This window comes from Sapajus apella, unplaced genomic scaffold (genome assembly GCF_009761245.1).
Source record: "Sapajus apella isolate SASKATOON/1434 unplaced genomic scaffold, GSC_monkey_1.0 scaffold55, whole genome shotgun sequence".
In the NCBI taxonomy this organism is placed as follows: domain Eukaryota; kingdom Metazoa; phylum Chordata; class Mammalia; order Primates; family Cebidae; genus Sapajus; species Sapajus apella.
The window spans coordinates 5,495,634-5,510,368 of NW_022436995.1; positions in this window are offsets into that span (position 1 = coordinate 5,495,634).

Here is a 14,735-nt window from a genome sequence, read left to right on the forward strand (position 1 = left end):
GAAGAAGAAAGACAAATAATAAGATGTACATATAAGCAAAGTCTCTGACATTAAGAATGAGTCCACTGCCATGCTGCTGCCTCTCAGGGATCATTACCATATTGCTTTCCATAATCTCTTTAAAGTGAAATTAAAAGTCACCACTGCTGTTCAACTCCCTGCCTATTTGTTCAATGGAATGAAATCATTCTTCCTTATGCTGCAAATGAACTGCCTACTTCAAAAATCCCTAAGACACTCCTGGCATTTTCTTGAAGAAAGGCCTCCTCCATCCACCCTTAATTAAACCAAGGTGACAGAAGAGGCTCCCCCATAGCTCCCTCCAGCATGTGCAGCAGGATCGAGGACTTCACGTCCCTCACCTTTATTTGCTATGGTAGGCTCCCAGCACACAGGCCAGCTGCGAACCGATTTGGCCATGCGGGAACTGCTCATGCCACATACTCGGGGAGCCTTTTCCCTGACTGTTTTAAATAACATCTGCATCAGCATTCTGTGCCTCTGGGGGACAGGGTGAGGCAGCTATGTCTGAGCTCTGTCAAGAGGAGCGAGAGAAAGGGAGCCCTCCCCTCTACAAGCACTTGCCCATCCCCATGGAAAGCTTCCCCTGGGAGCCTCCAAGGCTTGGGGCTGGCCATTTCAGCACACATCAGCCCCTGCAAGCATCTGACCAGATGGACCATAAACCTGACCTCCAGCCCCAGTACAAAGAGTTTCCAGCAGCAACTGCATTAGTGCCGCCTTAGGCCTGAATAATTTTCCATCTCAGAAAATTGAGAAATATTTGAAAAAGAAGCAATACCTTCTGAAATTAAGCCATTTAAAAGGGAGGAAGTAAAGTGCCAGATTGACTTTGTTCATAGGCAGTAGATGATAGCTAGTGTATGTGATTTAAGAATTCTAGGAGCAGCCCCAATCAGCCCCCACCCTCCTCCAAGAGGCAATTACAGAATACAGGTCAAGAATCACTTAGAGCCGGGAGCCCTGAAGCTGATTCTGAGATCCACCACACACTGAGTGACTAGAACAAATTGCTTCTCATCTGTATTTTACTTTCTCATCTGTAAAATGGAAGGCCACAGCACTTCTCAAACTTTATTGTGCTTTAAAAACTCACCTGGGGGAATCTTCTTATATTACATATTAGGATTTTGTAATGCCAGGATGGGGCTTGGGGCTCTGCATTTCTAATGCATCCTCAAGTTGTGTTAATGCTGCTAACCCATGAACCATTCTTTGAGTATCAAGACATCTCTATACACCAAATTCTAGTGCACTTTCACTCCCCACAGCCAGCGCCTGTGTCTCTTTATCAGCAGGCTACAGGAGCAGCTCTGTCATCACACACGCAAAGCTGGAGAGCATGGGAAACTGATACCCCTGGGATCAGCTCGTAATGCTGGATGGTACCAGGTATAAATACCTCAGTGCCCTCTTGCCTGTTCTGGACAATACTGGAGTGTGATTGCTGCTATCTCAATAGCTCATCTGTGGGATTGACCCAAAGTTAGCTTCTGGGAGACTTTGCTTGCTTTTGTATACTTTCTTGGCTTCTTTCCCTTTCCTGTCCAACTTCCCCACTATTTCCTTACCAGGTTTTCTTAAAGAACACTTCTTTATAAATTCCAACGAATGGGCCAGGTGTAGTGGCTCATGCCTGTAATCCCAGCATTTGGGGAAGCCAAGATGGAGCAATCACTTGAGGTCAGAAGTTCAAGACCAGCCTGGCCAACACAGTGAAACCCATCTCTACTAAAAATACAAAAAAAAAAAAAAAAAAAATTAGCTGGGCATGGTGGTATGTGCCTGTAGTCCCGGCTAGCGGAAGAATGGCTTGAACTAGAAGGCGGAAGTTGCAGTGAGGGGAGATTGTGCCACTGCACTCCAGCCTGGGCAACAGAGCAAGACTCTGTCTAAAATAAAATAAAATCCAATTAATGGTGTTTGTCATTCATTCATTTAAAAAATTCATTCATTCAACAAATTTTTATTATTCTCGCTCATTCCTATACGTGCCTAAATATGACACTGTGGGTACAGGAACAAGTCTCGGTCCCTACCCCAAAGAGTCCTAAACCCACGAACACCAGAGCCTACACAGTTAGCACTTGGAGAGAGCAGAAGCCCATGGTGAAGTGGTGGCAACTGCAGCAATGACACTATCCTGCCTGGAAAACATGTACAGCTCTAAACGTAGTCATTCACTAGCGGCCTTTTCCAAACAGTATCCCAAACAGGAGTGGCAAGACCAAAATTGATTAGCATGTCAGTTCTCTCTGTCCATCCTTTCCTTTCTTGGGGAGCTTGAATGCCAAGATGCCATAGCATGGGAGAACCCACAGCTGCCTTCAGCCTGGTGGATCGGGAGCCAGGCTGGCTGAGCCCACCCTGGCTGACTGAGCCTCATTAGCTGACCCTCCTCATCAACCACTTCCTCCCGTGAAGAAGTGCAGGTATAAGCTGTTTTGCAGGGCACCAGCTTGATGCAGGAAGCAGCAGTGTGCACGGAAAGCAGCTGTGGGGAAGTCACAGCTAGTCATGAGATGACACATGGCCCTCATTCCATCTTCCCTGCACCTCTGGAAGAATGACTGATATTCCTCAGGCTCTCTCTCTTCAGCAGGTGCTAAGTGGCTCTGCCTAGTGGGGAGTGCCAACAGCCAGGTGACTTCTCTCCCTGGAACACAAATGAGAAGTAATATCGGCCAAGTAGGCTGAAATCAGAATCATTATGAAAAAATAAAAACTAGCAAAGTGCCGCAGAAAGTCTATAGGTAAGGAGACCTGGTATCCATGTGTGATCATCTCAGTAATAAACAGCCAAGAGAAAAGAGCATCCTTCAGCAAAGTGACCAAGTTAAGGAAAGGAAATCTCTCCAGGACCCTTCATCTCAACAATCAACAGGATCATGGATAAAAGCACGGGCTAAAGAGCAGGGCCTTTAGAACCCGGATCAGAATTTTAACACTGAAGCATCCCAGCTGTGAGACCTCAAAGAGTGTTAACCTCTTTTTGTGTCCCAGTTCTCCCACATATAAACTGGGGGAATCACACCCACCTCATGGGGTTGCTGTAAGGATCTGATGATGCCAATGTTCAATACTTAGCACGGTGCTCATAAATGGGGTTCTCCCTGTGCCTCAAAGCCTCACCCACCTCCTCCACCCCTCTTCCCTTCTTTCAAACAAAGGTGCTTCTCCTTTTCACTTATCTGCCTTCCTTTCGACACCCACTACCTGGCCCTGGTTTTCCCCACAGCATCACCTAAAGGTGCATGCATTTGCTTTAATTTCCTCCAGGAGCTCTCAGAAGCCTACTTCTCCCACATGAAGCCAAGGTGGCTCCTGGCATCATACTCTCTAATCCTCTGAACTTCTGAGTCTCCCCACTCTCCTAGAGTAGTTTCTTAAACACGAGATAGATGTATTATAACTACTGTGAACAAGTATGTCCCCAAATTATTTTTCATTGACAGAATATATTTTAACCTAAACAAGACAAACAAACATCCCACTTCACTTCAACCATAGCCACTGCTTGCACCCACGCAAGTGCATTTCTAGGACCACTGGGGATAGTTTCTGCATGTGACTCGGGACAAGGTGTAATCAGGGCTGTGTGTTCTAAAACCATCCTTCCTCATTCACAGTGACACCCAAGCATGCCACTTTGCCTTAAGTCACTTCAAAACTTTTTCAACAGTAAAATGGGGAGATCTTGACATAGTTTCCTAGGATTTAATGAGAAATCACTAAAAAAATCTTATATATACGTGTGTGTGTGTGTGTGTGTGTGTGTGTGTATAAAAAGATAAAACACTTCACAATTGTTCAGTAACAGTTAAAAAATACAAGAATACCTTTCAGGAAGAATTGCTTTACTATAAATATATTTGAGAGTTTATATATTTTAGTCACAATCATATGATAAATATTTGATTTGTGTTCATCAGATAATCGGGAATAAAAGTTACAATCTCGGGAAAGATATTTAGTACTTCTAAATGCTGAACATTTGAATAATAGCAATGAGGGACTAAAATAGCAGTAAAATGTACCCAAGAGGAAAATTCAGAGGCTTCAAAACATCTTTTTGGAAAAATAAATAAATAATAGAATAATAAAAAGCATCACAGCTTAAAAGATGACGGAGGAGGCAAAGATTTTAAAAATTAATGAACTGAGATCTTTTCTCCAGAAACAGCATTTCTGTATCACTTAATCAGACTTGAGCTTCTTAAATTGCCTTTGAAACAAGTTAATGAACAACGTGTGCTGTCCCAGTATGGCATTTTTTTTACAAGTAAAATGTACTCTGAGATTTGTCCTTCAGTAAACATAGGAGAAACACTAGTCGTTCCTGTTGGCCTTACTTGAGGTCAACAGTGAAGGACATATGGGGCAAAGCTCTTCCTCAAAGACACAAGAAAAGACCACCCACTCCTTACTGTATGATTAGACTGTCCACTTCCAGGCTAAGAATCACTGCTAGGCACTAACTCCTTGTCTACAAAGTTTTTTAAAAAAGAAAACACACATGGGCCAGACATGGTTGCTCACACCGGTAATCCCAACACTTTGGGAGGTCAAGGCAGGAGGATCATTTAAGACCAGGAGTCTGAGACCAGCCTGGGCAACATAACGAGACACTGTCTCCACACAAAAAATTTAAAAATCAGCCAGGCATGGTGGCGCATGCCTATCGTCCCAGATAATGGAGAGGGTGAGGCAGGAAGATTGCTTGAGCCCAGGTATTTGAGGCCATACTGCATGAAGATCAGGCCTGTGCATGGGCACTGCACTCAGCCTGGGTGATATGTGTGGGCTGAGACAGGCTATAGCTTAATTCGTAAATACTTATCAATACATTAAGAAGAATCAGAGCCTCAGAAGTGAGTGTAGAAAAGACTGAGATGATTGTTCCTAGGGCAGAGAAGATAGAGATATCTCATTTGAAAAATGAGGAGGCTACTTTGGAGTAGTAGGAATAGTTAAAGGGATCATCAAGAACGAAGAGGGGCCAGGCATGGTGGCTCACGCCTGTAATCCCAGCACTTTGGGAGGCCGAGGCAAATGGATCACTTGAGGTCAAGAGTTCTAGACCATTCTGGCCAACATGATGAAACTTTGTCTCTACTAAAAATACAAAACTTAGCTGACAGTGGTGGTGCATGCTTGTAATCCCAGTTAGGATGCTGAGGCAGGATAATCACCTGAGTCCTGGAGGCAGAGTTGCAGTGAGCCAAGATTGCACCATTATACTCCAAACTGGGAGACAGAGTGAGACTCCATCTCCAAAAAAAAAAAAAAAAAAAAGATAAAGAAGAGGAAGAAAAATAAGATAAGAAAGGAAAAAATACAGGATACATGTCAGAACATGCAGGTTTGTTATATAGGTCTACATGTGCCATGGTGGTTTGCTACACCTATTGACCCATCCTCTAAGTTCCCTCTCCTCAATCCCCCATCCCACCTGCAAAAGACCCTGTTGTGTGTTGTTCCTCTAGGTCCATGAGTTCTCACTGTTCAACTCCCACTTATGAGTGAGAACATTCAGTGTCTGGTTTTCCGCTCCTTCATTAGTTTGCTGATGATGATGGCTTCCAGCTTCATACATGTTCCTGGAAAGGACATGATCTCATTTTCCTTTTACAGCTGCATAGTATTCCATGGTATGTAAGTACCACATTTTTTTTATCTAGTCTATCATTGATGGGCATTTGGGTTGGTTCCCTATCTTTGCTATTATAAATAGTGCTACAATAAACATACGTGTACATGTATATTTAGAGCAGAATGATATATATTCCTTTGGGTATACATCCAGTAATCGGATTGCTGAGTCAAATGATATTTCTGGTTCTAGATCCTTGAGGAATCATCATACTGTCTTCCACAATAGTTGAACTAATTTACATTTCCACCAACAGTGTAAAAGTGTTCCTATTTCTCCACAGCCTCTCCAGCATCTACTGTTTCCTTTTTAATAGCTGCCATTCTGACTGGTGTGGGATGGTATCTCACTGTGGTTTTGATTTGCATGTCCCTGATGATCAGTGATGTTGAGCTTTTTTTCACGTACTTGTTGCCCACACAAATGTCTTCTTTTGAGAAATGTCTGTTCATATCCTTTACCCACTTTTTGATGGGATTGTTTGGTTTTTTTCTTGTAAATATAGTTTAAGTTCCTTGTAAATTCTGGATATTAAACCTCTGTCAGATGGATAGATTGCAAAAAACTTCTCTCATTCTGCAGATTGCCTGTTCACTCTGATGACAGGGTTTTTTTGCTAGCACCCTCATCTATTTTACAATGTTTGGGCGTGGCTGTGCCCTAACATACCAGATGGAGATTAACTGCCAAGGAAACAATTTTTTTTTTAAGTCAGGGATTCATGTCTCAGAGCCCACAGAGAAACAAGCCCTCTAGTTTTCAAATCCATGAGAAACTACCTTTTGCAAAGCAACAAGCTAAGTGGAAATCTTAAACTCAATGGAGATAAAATAACACTGAGATCAAAGTGTTTACACATGTGCAAGCCAAAGAAAACCTCACCTACTAACTCACACTTAGATTCCCAGGTGCCATGTAAACAACTCTGCACTGCTGATACCAAACATGTTACAAGAAAAGGCTCAAATTCTCCAAGAAATAAATAATTATTCCACACTTTGGAAAATAAATTTTGTTGTAGTCAAAACTGTAAATTGTAAACTTTTCTGTTTCTTGAAGACCTGAAAATACAGAGGGACTCAGGCATGGAACTAAGAGAATAGATCACTGCGTAGTTTCTTGCAACTCCAGGCCTAGTTAAATGTTGGCTGGAAATATGCACAAAATACCCACAGGAGAAAAAAAAAAAAAAAGATCTCTCAAAGGAATAGAGAGATGAGAAAGCTCGCTGTCTATCTGTTGAAGAATTACCCTCAGATACAGAGCCCCTGATTGAAATTTCATTGCCCAGCAATTTCATATTCTTCTATATTAAGCAGGCACCAAACCATTCCAACCAAGTGCTAAGATACGTGTTATGTTCTAACAATCTTAAATTGCTCTCTTCCACTCATGAAATGACTCCCCATCAACCTCCCATTCTAAAGCCTATTAAGATGGCAGGAATTTTGTGAATATTTAATCACTATGAGTCATGCATGATAATTTAAAACTACTGCAGACTAATGTTTGGTTGAGAACAGCATTCTAATTGAAAAAATGATAGAAAAGTTAGTTTAGTTCAATGCTCCACGACATATTGAAAGAAACTGTGGGTAAAAAGCATTACTCACTTACACAGTAATTCTTGCCTCTGTGTCTACCTCTTTGTAGAGAGAGCAGGACCCACCCTTAACCTTCTTCATGGGGCATTCAGCAATCCAGAAGGGAAGTTACCGGGAGTGAACCCTGCTGAAAGAGACCATCCTGGAGGCAGAGAGGGACCACTCAGGTGGCTGAAGAATGGTAAGCAAATGAAAGACTGAAAGGCAAGAGATAAAAAGACCAAGTTTGGGAAGCAGTTCTAACCACAGGAAGGGAGACAGAAGTGAAGACCTAACAAGAAATACATACAACTCAACAAAAGCCAGCAGGAATGAAGCTAATCAGTATGTCAAGTTTCAGATAGGTCAGAGTAAATTATTCAAAACTAAGCTCAGGAATCACACATGTGCTATTTTCACATGGTCCGTGTCGGGGTTAAGGAGGGGAGATGGGTGGCTCACAGTACCAACGCGAGTTGCGTAAAACTCCCAGTGGCTTACACCAAGGGATGCAGCCCAGGATTGACCCAGGATTGCACTCTCAAACTGTATTTGTGCCCCTAATGTGTCAAAGAAGATGCAAAATTCCAAGATAAACATGGCAGGTAAAGTGTCGATTGTCCTAGGTGCATAACAAACACTATTCTCATGTTCAAATAATCCAGGATATACTATGCAGCAGAATCAAAAATTTGCGCTAATTTCTAATAAAATAAGTGGCTCATAAAACTATGGTATTATCAGAGGACAGGTCTGTATTGGGCTCTGTCTTGAAGCTCCCTGAGGGCACTAATTCTATTTTACCAATAAGGGAACTTCATTCTAAGACTGCCCACATCTGTGAATACAGTTGAACCCACTGAGGTCACCTTTTCTCAAACAAACAAGACTTAAGTAAACAACCCCTAAGCTCCCATGATCTACTTTCTGCCTTAGGCAGATGTACATGCCTCTTTTATTTGGATATTATTTGAAAACCAAAGTTTGGAAAGCAAATTCTGAAGCCCACAGAGCCTGGAGCTCATGAGGCTCTCTGAGAGACTGTGTTTTCAAGGATACCCGCTCCATCCCACCACTTTAATGGTCTGTAGAAGTTGAATAGAATTGCCTAAGGGAAAATGCTATTCTTTTGCAACACAACACACAGCTCCTCATTCATTTGAGATTTACGATGTGTAATTACACAGAGGCCTAAAGCTCACACTGTTTGGAACTGTCAATTGCCACTTCGTGGATTTTTTGTAACCTGTGAGGGTTATAGAGTTAAATCATTCTTGGCATACAAAGGGTTACATTCATGAAATAGCCACATGATGTTTACTAAGTTGTCTCTAGCAAATATTATGTAAGTAAATGACATGAAAATTAATTTCCTCAGCTAGAAATTCAAATACAAAAGGGAAGTTTTCCACAAGAATGAAGGAAAGGGGGGATTAACAAGGATGCTTCAGATTAATCCCTAAGAAAAGGCCATCCCTTTCCAGTCTCTAAGCTGATGGGGGTTGGGTGGGAAGAAGAGAGAGAAGGACAAACCAGAGCTGTGCCAGAAGAAAGCCAGTTTCTATTCTTGCTCTTTAAGTCAGTGAGAGCAAACATCTCAAAAGTCACACACCAAGAATCAAAAAGTGACCACTTGGCCGGCTGAAGTGGTTCATACTTGTAATCCTAGCACTTTGGAAGGCGGGCTGATGACGAGGTCAGGAGTTTGAGACCAGCATGACCAACAGGGTGAAACCCCGTCTCTACTAAAAATACAAAAATTAGTTGGGCATGGCGGTACATGCCTGTAATCCCAGCCACTCCAGAAGATGAGGCAGGAAAATTGTTCGAATCTGGGAGGCAGAGGTTGCAGTGAGCTGAGATCACTCCACTCTACTTCAGCCTGGGCAACAAAGCAAGACTCCAACTCAAAACATAAAAATAAAAGTGACCACTTATATTACCTAACCCAGGGACCCTAAGGAAGCTAGGTTCTATGTACCCAGTTTGGAAAAACATTAGATTTCCAAAGCTGCTCCCAGATTTCATGACCTGTGGAAGAGGCATTTGAACAGGAATTTTAGTTTTAGACATTGCCTAGAGGAAATTATAGGCACTTTATAGTAACCCAAAAAGAGCGTATGAGCTAAGTCTGAGCAAAGGAAGTCTGAAGAACTATATCCTGCCTCAGAGATTCAAAACTGCTAGAAGGTAACCTCAGAGTACATCAGTTTCCCAGGTTCACTTTTCTGGTGAACCCATTTTCCCTAATAGACCCACCCTTGAAGAACTCAACTGGGAAAGCACTGTGAGCTGTCCTCCATTGTGGTGCTGAAACATGACGGCTGCTCACCAAGACACCAATACACCATTGAAGGAGATGGGAGACAATGAAGAGTAGCTGTTAGAGTCCACAGAGGTTTCCAAAAGGAGCCGTGATCACAGAGTGCCACCCCCACTCGCCTCTGAGCTACTGCTGCTGCTGAGCACTTGTTCTCAGTGCCAGTAAGTTAGCAGGCAGCCCCCTCAGCTGGAAGCTCCCATGGACTGGATTGTCCCTGGAAGCAATAGTTTCAGGCTAAGCAGAAAAGGAGAGGACATTTATTCCTCATGGATTTTTTCATCTCTCCCTGTCACAGCAATACAATGACATTCTTGTAACATCCAAAAGGAAAAGATCTTCTGATATGTTTATTGAGGGTCTTCTGATAAATTCACTGAAAAGGACAATTTAATGTTAAATAATTTCACCAAGATTAGAGACCCCAAAACTTTGGGCAGGTTCTACTGTATCTTGAGTATATTAACCCAAGCTTCTGACTCCCTAGGGCCCAGAATGTGACACTGGAACAGAACATTACACATAACAGGACATGATCAATGAGCCATCGCTTTCCTGACTGCTCCAAACCTCATCTGTAAACAAGGGATAATAATATGCTCCTCATAGTTAGTTGTGGTGATTAAACTTTTTAAAATACTGGACAAAAATCCCTGTTATACTGGTTAAACAACAGTAAATGCTTATTACTAGAGGACAGCATATGAAGAAACCAAGGGTCAGGGAAATGTATAAATTGCATTTCATATACATCTTTATTATAACATTTATTATAATGTTTTACAAGTAGAATGATCCAATTGTATGTCTCCTCTATGAAAACAAAATTCATGTTTATTCAAATTCCTGTGCCCTGCTCCTAACACTGTTTATTGCATGCTTAGTAAGTATCTTTTGAATTAAGTTTACTTCCATTTCCTACTATTAGGCTTGAAGCGTAAGGACAGCAGCCATACAATTATCTGGGTGGTCTCCAATCCTTCTGCCTAATACTTAGAAATTTCAGTGAACTGTAACAGCAGCTACCCCTCAGTATCTCTCATTTCTTTAGACATCTCTCTGGCATTAGCAGGCAGTCTAACATGTCTGGTCCAACCCATCCTCATATTGCATTACTACTGTCCACTTGCCATGCCTCAAGGCTAATCATAGAAATATACTCCATTCTTCAGATGTGCTTTCTACATTGCCCATAAGTCAAACCACAGCAAAGAGTACCAATAAAACAGAACAAGTGAAAAATGAATGTACTGTTTTTTTCTGCTTTCACACTTGTGAGCTCAGTTGCTGGACACTTCAGCTGTAATTATTTTTTATTTCTACTCAAAACACTGAAGGAACAATATGATAACTTTCCTATAGATTTCCATATGTAGCATTTGAAGTTTTTTTCAGGTTTATTAATAAATTAGTAAAAACTATACTCCAAAGTAAACCGGAGATCAGTAATGTATTTCCTAAATATATTACTAGTTTTGGAAAAACTTAAAACCCTGTTAACTTCTGGAATTGTTCATTATTTCACAGATGTCCATTTTGCAATTCAGTATATTGCCTCTAAAGTGGCCATCTCTAAACACTTCTTCCTTTTAATTCTGTTTCCTAATTCCAGATTGGTAGAGAGCCTGTAGAGATGGTACTAAATGAATTACCCAGACTAGAAAGGCTATCCTTATATTTATTACCATATACATTTGCAGCTTCTAAGCCCCAACTTAAAATTCTTAACATATAGGAGGTGTAGAGCAACACAGACCGTACAACACAAGGGCTAAGTCATTGGTATGCATGACTAGAATTGAGAATAAAAACATTCACTATTTGATCTTGGACCTAGACATAGCTTCATAGTAGAAGGTAGGTATTTTTGGATCTTTGATGCAGATAATCAAAGGGAGAAAAAAAATCCTATGGTGTTTGATCAGGTCTCAAAAGGAAATTAACCATGGCTTTTCTATTAAACAACTTGGGGGAAAAACTCATTTTACAGAAGTATATAGCCTCTATTTGATGCTAATTTCAGATGCTGCTGTAAGTATCTGTACTATTATGACTAAGCCATTGTAGAAAAGAAAGATGAAAAAGAAATGAGTCCCTACCATGGTGAAAAACTGAACAAACATTGAGAAAGAGCTCCACCTACTGGAATGTTTTTCTACAACTGAAGAACTATAAAGTTCCCCTCAAACTTTTCCAAAATAAAACTTCTATTAAAAGGATCGTAGGTCAAATAACAGGTAACATTCTTGGAAGCTGCTTAATCCTCTGATTTAAGGTTGCACTGAGAGGAAGAGAATTTTTCAAGAAAGTCAAAGGATATTTTTATAATTAATTGACTTATTTTATTCACTGGTTCATGGAGTTGTATTATGGCAACGGATCAGTATTACGTAGAAAAAAGGGGAATTTTAAAATCACATTTCTATGTAGCCAAGTACAGCTAGTAACAGTAATAACTAGCATTTGTATGTCTTTAGTTCATAAAGCATTTTATATATATTATCATTTAATAATATCTAACAACTAGTTTCCACAATTAATATTCAGCAAATCACACCAGTATCACACACTTAAAGCATTCATCCTGATTAGTGAGTGCCTATTCAGTGCCAACTGTTAGATATTTTAATATTGCCCTTGACTTTATTACATCCTGATTCACACAATACTTAACAGAAAAGAGAATATTTGAATAATTTTCAATCAATAGATAAGCATTTTCTTTACCAACCCCTCACCCATGGCCCCTAAATCAGTGTTTGCACTGGGTGGGGAAGGGGGGATTCTGCCCACCAGTTCTAACCATGCTTCCCCTCAGTCAAATGGAAGTATCTTTCACAGGATTTGGAAACACACACATTTACTTTCCCTAACTCTGAGGAAATCTCAATTCTTTCATTCAATTGGCTACTGAATACTACTGTGTGCCAGTCATATTCTAGAAATACAAAGAAGGTAATAAGGAACACAATAGAACTGAAGATCTGCCCCAGTACCACATGCAAAGCCCTACATGGAGTCTAAGCAGACTCATTAACTAAGTGCCAAGTCAAAGCTATAAAGCTAGAAGAAACTATAGAAGGTCTATGTGACCTAACGATGAGAACTGCTTCTTAAACAAGATGCAAAAGCACAAACAAAAAGGCAGAACATTGACCAATGAGGTTTCCTCAGAAGTAAGCTTTTCAGCTCAACAAAGGATACCACAGACAAAATTAACAGAGCGCTGACACATTAGGAGAAGATATTTATAGTGCTTTACCCATTTTATTTATTTCTTTAAAGTGAAAGCAAGTTTATTAAGAAAGTAAAGGAATAAAAGAATGGCTACTCCTTAAGGCGGAGCAGCCCTGAAGCTGCTGGTTGCCTAATTTTATGGTTATTTCTTGATTATATGCTAAATAAGTAGATTATTCATGAGTTTTCCAGGAAAAGGTTGGGCAATTCTCAGAGCTAAGAGTTTCTCCCCTTTTTAGACCATATAGGGTAACTTCCTGATGTTGCCATTGCATTTGTCAACTGTCATGGCACTGGTGGGAGTGTAGCAGTGAGGACATCCAAAGGTCACTCTCATTGCCATCTTGATTTTGGCAGGTTTCAGCTGGGTTCTTTACTGCAGCTTGTTTTATCAGCAAGGTCTTTGTGACCTGTACCTCATGCCAACCTCCCATCTCATCCTGTGACTTAGAATGCCCAACCTCCTGGGAATGCAGCCCAGAAGGCCTCAGCCTTATTTTACCCAGCCCCTATTTAAGAGGGAGGCACTCTGGTCCAAATGCCTCTGACATTTCCCCCCTCCCTTTTAAAAGAGAACCCTTAATCCTAAGGGTTGTAGAGAGATAAAGATCCATATTTTGTAAGTTCTTGAGGCAGAATAGGGGTGATGATCTTTCTGCCTCATACGAGGGTTTCTTAACATTCGGGGGAGAGAGGAGCTTAGTCAGAAAGCATCAGTATGTGTTTCACCCATTTTAGAGTAATATCTAGATGTCTAAGAAATTCCTAAATCCAGAATAAAAAGACAGCAATCTCAAAGGAAAAATAGGCAAAGGATGACAAATGCAATTTGCAGTGAAAGAAACCCCAGAGGACTAGCACGCTTAGGAACAGACACTCAAATCCGTAAGTAATCAGTGAAATGAAAAATAAAACAACAATGAAATGTAACTTTACAATTAGACTGCCAAAATTTAAAAACCTGGAAAATGCTAAGTGTTGGCTGGGGTATGAGACTATAAAATCCAAAGGATAAAAAAGATACGAAAGACTGTTACCACAATAATGACTAACAATACTGCCAAAATTAGAAGCACCCTTAAAAAAAAAAAAAAAAAAAAAAAAAAAAAAACTACAGTTGTGAGCACCTACTCTGAGCCAATCCCTGTCCTGGTAGTCACTTTAACATGCATTATCTTCTTTAATCATGGTAGTAACAGTTATTATTATCCCATTTTATAACCAGTATAAGAATACTAAAGCATGTAGCAATTAAGGGCATGCCTGCAATCACACAGTGACAAGCCGTTAAATGAACATTTAAAGCAATGTCTTCTGACTTTGAGACCAACATCCTCTCTATACCACAGAGTCCTCTTGAGTTTTTCCCTACACCCAACTGCCACACCTGGAAACACTCTAGCAGGCCAAGGAGAGAGAATTTGCTCTTAGGATGAAGTTCGTGCAACTGTTTCTGGAGTAGCTGCATAAGTTAACAGTAAAATCAACTCCTTTGTGTGGAAAAAAAAAATTAATATTCTTTTCTGATCATGAAAAGACAGGACTCTACTCTGGAATACAGATTAAGGAATTTTGTGCTTTTCACTGGCAACCTCAAAAGAGAGGGTGTGAAGTGCCCAGAATTCAAAAACAGCAGGAGAGGTAATTGGCATGGAGGAAAAGAGGGGATCCAGGACCATGGCAGAGCCCAAGCAAGGACTTGCAAGAAAGAGTGGCTGTAGTGGGGAGTGACAGTGATGTACTTACAAAGGAATACTGGAAACCAATATGAAGTTGTTTCCCATTCTATTCTGAGCTGGCCCTCCAGGACCCCCAGTCTGTCATACATCACAGCCAGCCTCAGTGACCTTGCCTACCCTCCACTCTCCTCCTCCAGATTTCCCACGAGGCCTCAGCAGCATCATGCAGGGCATGTGAGGCA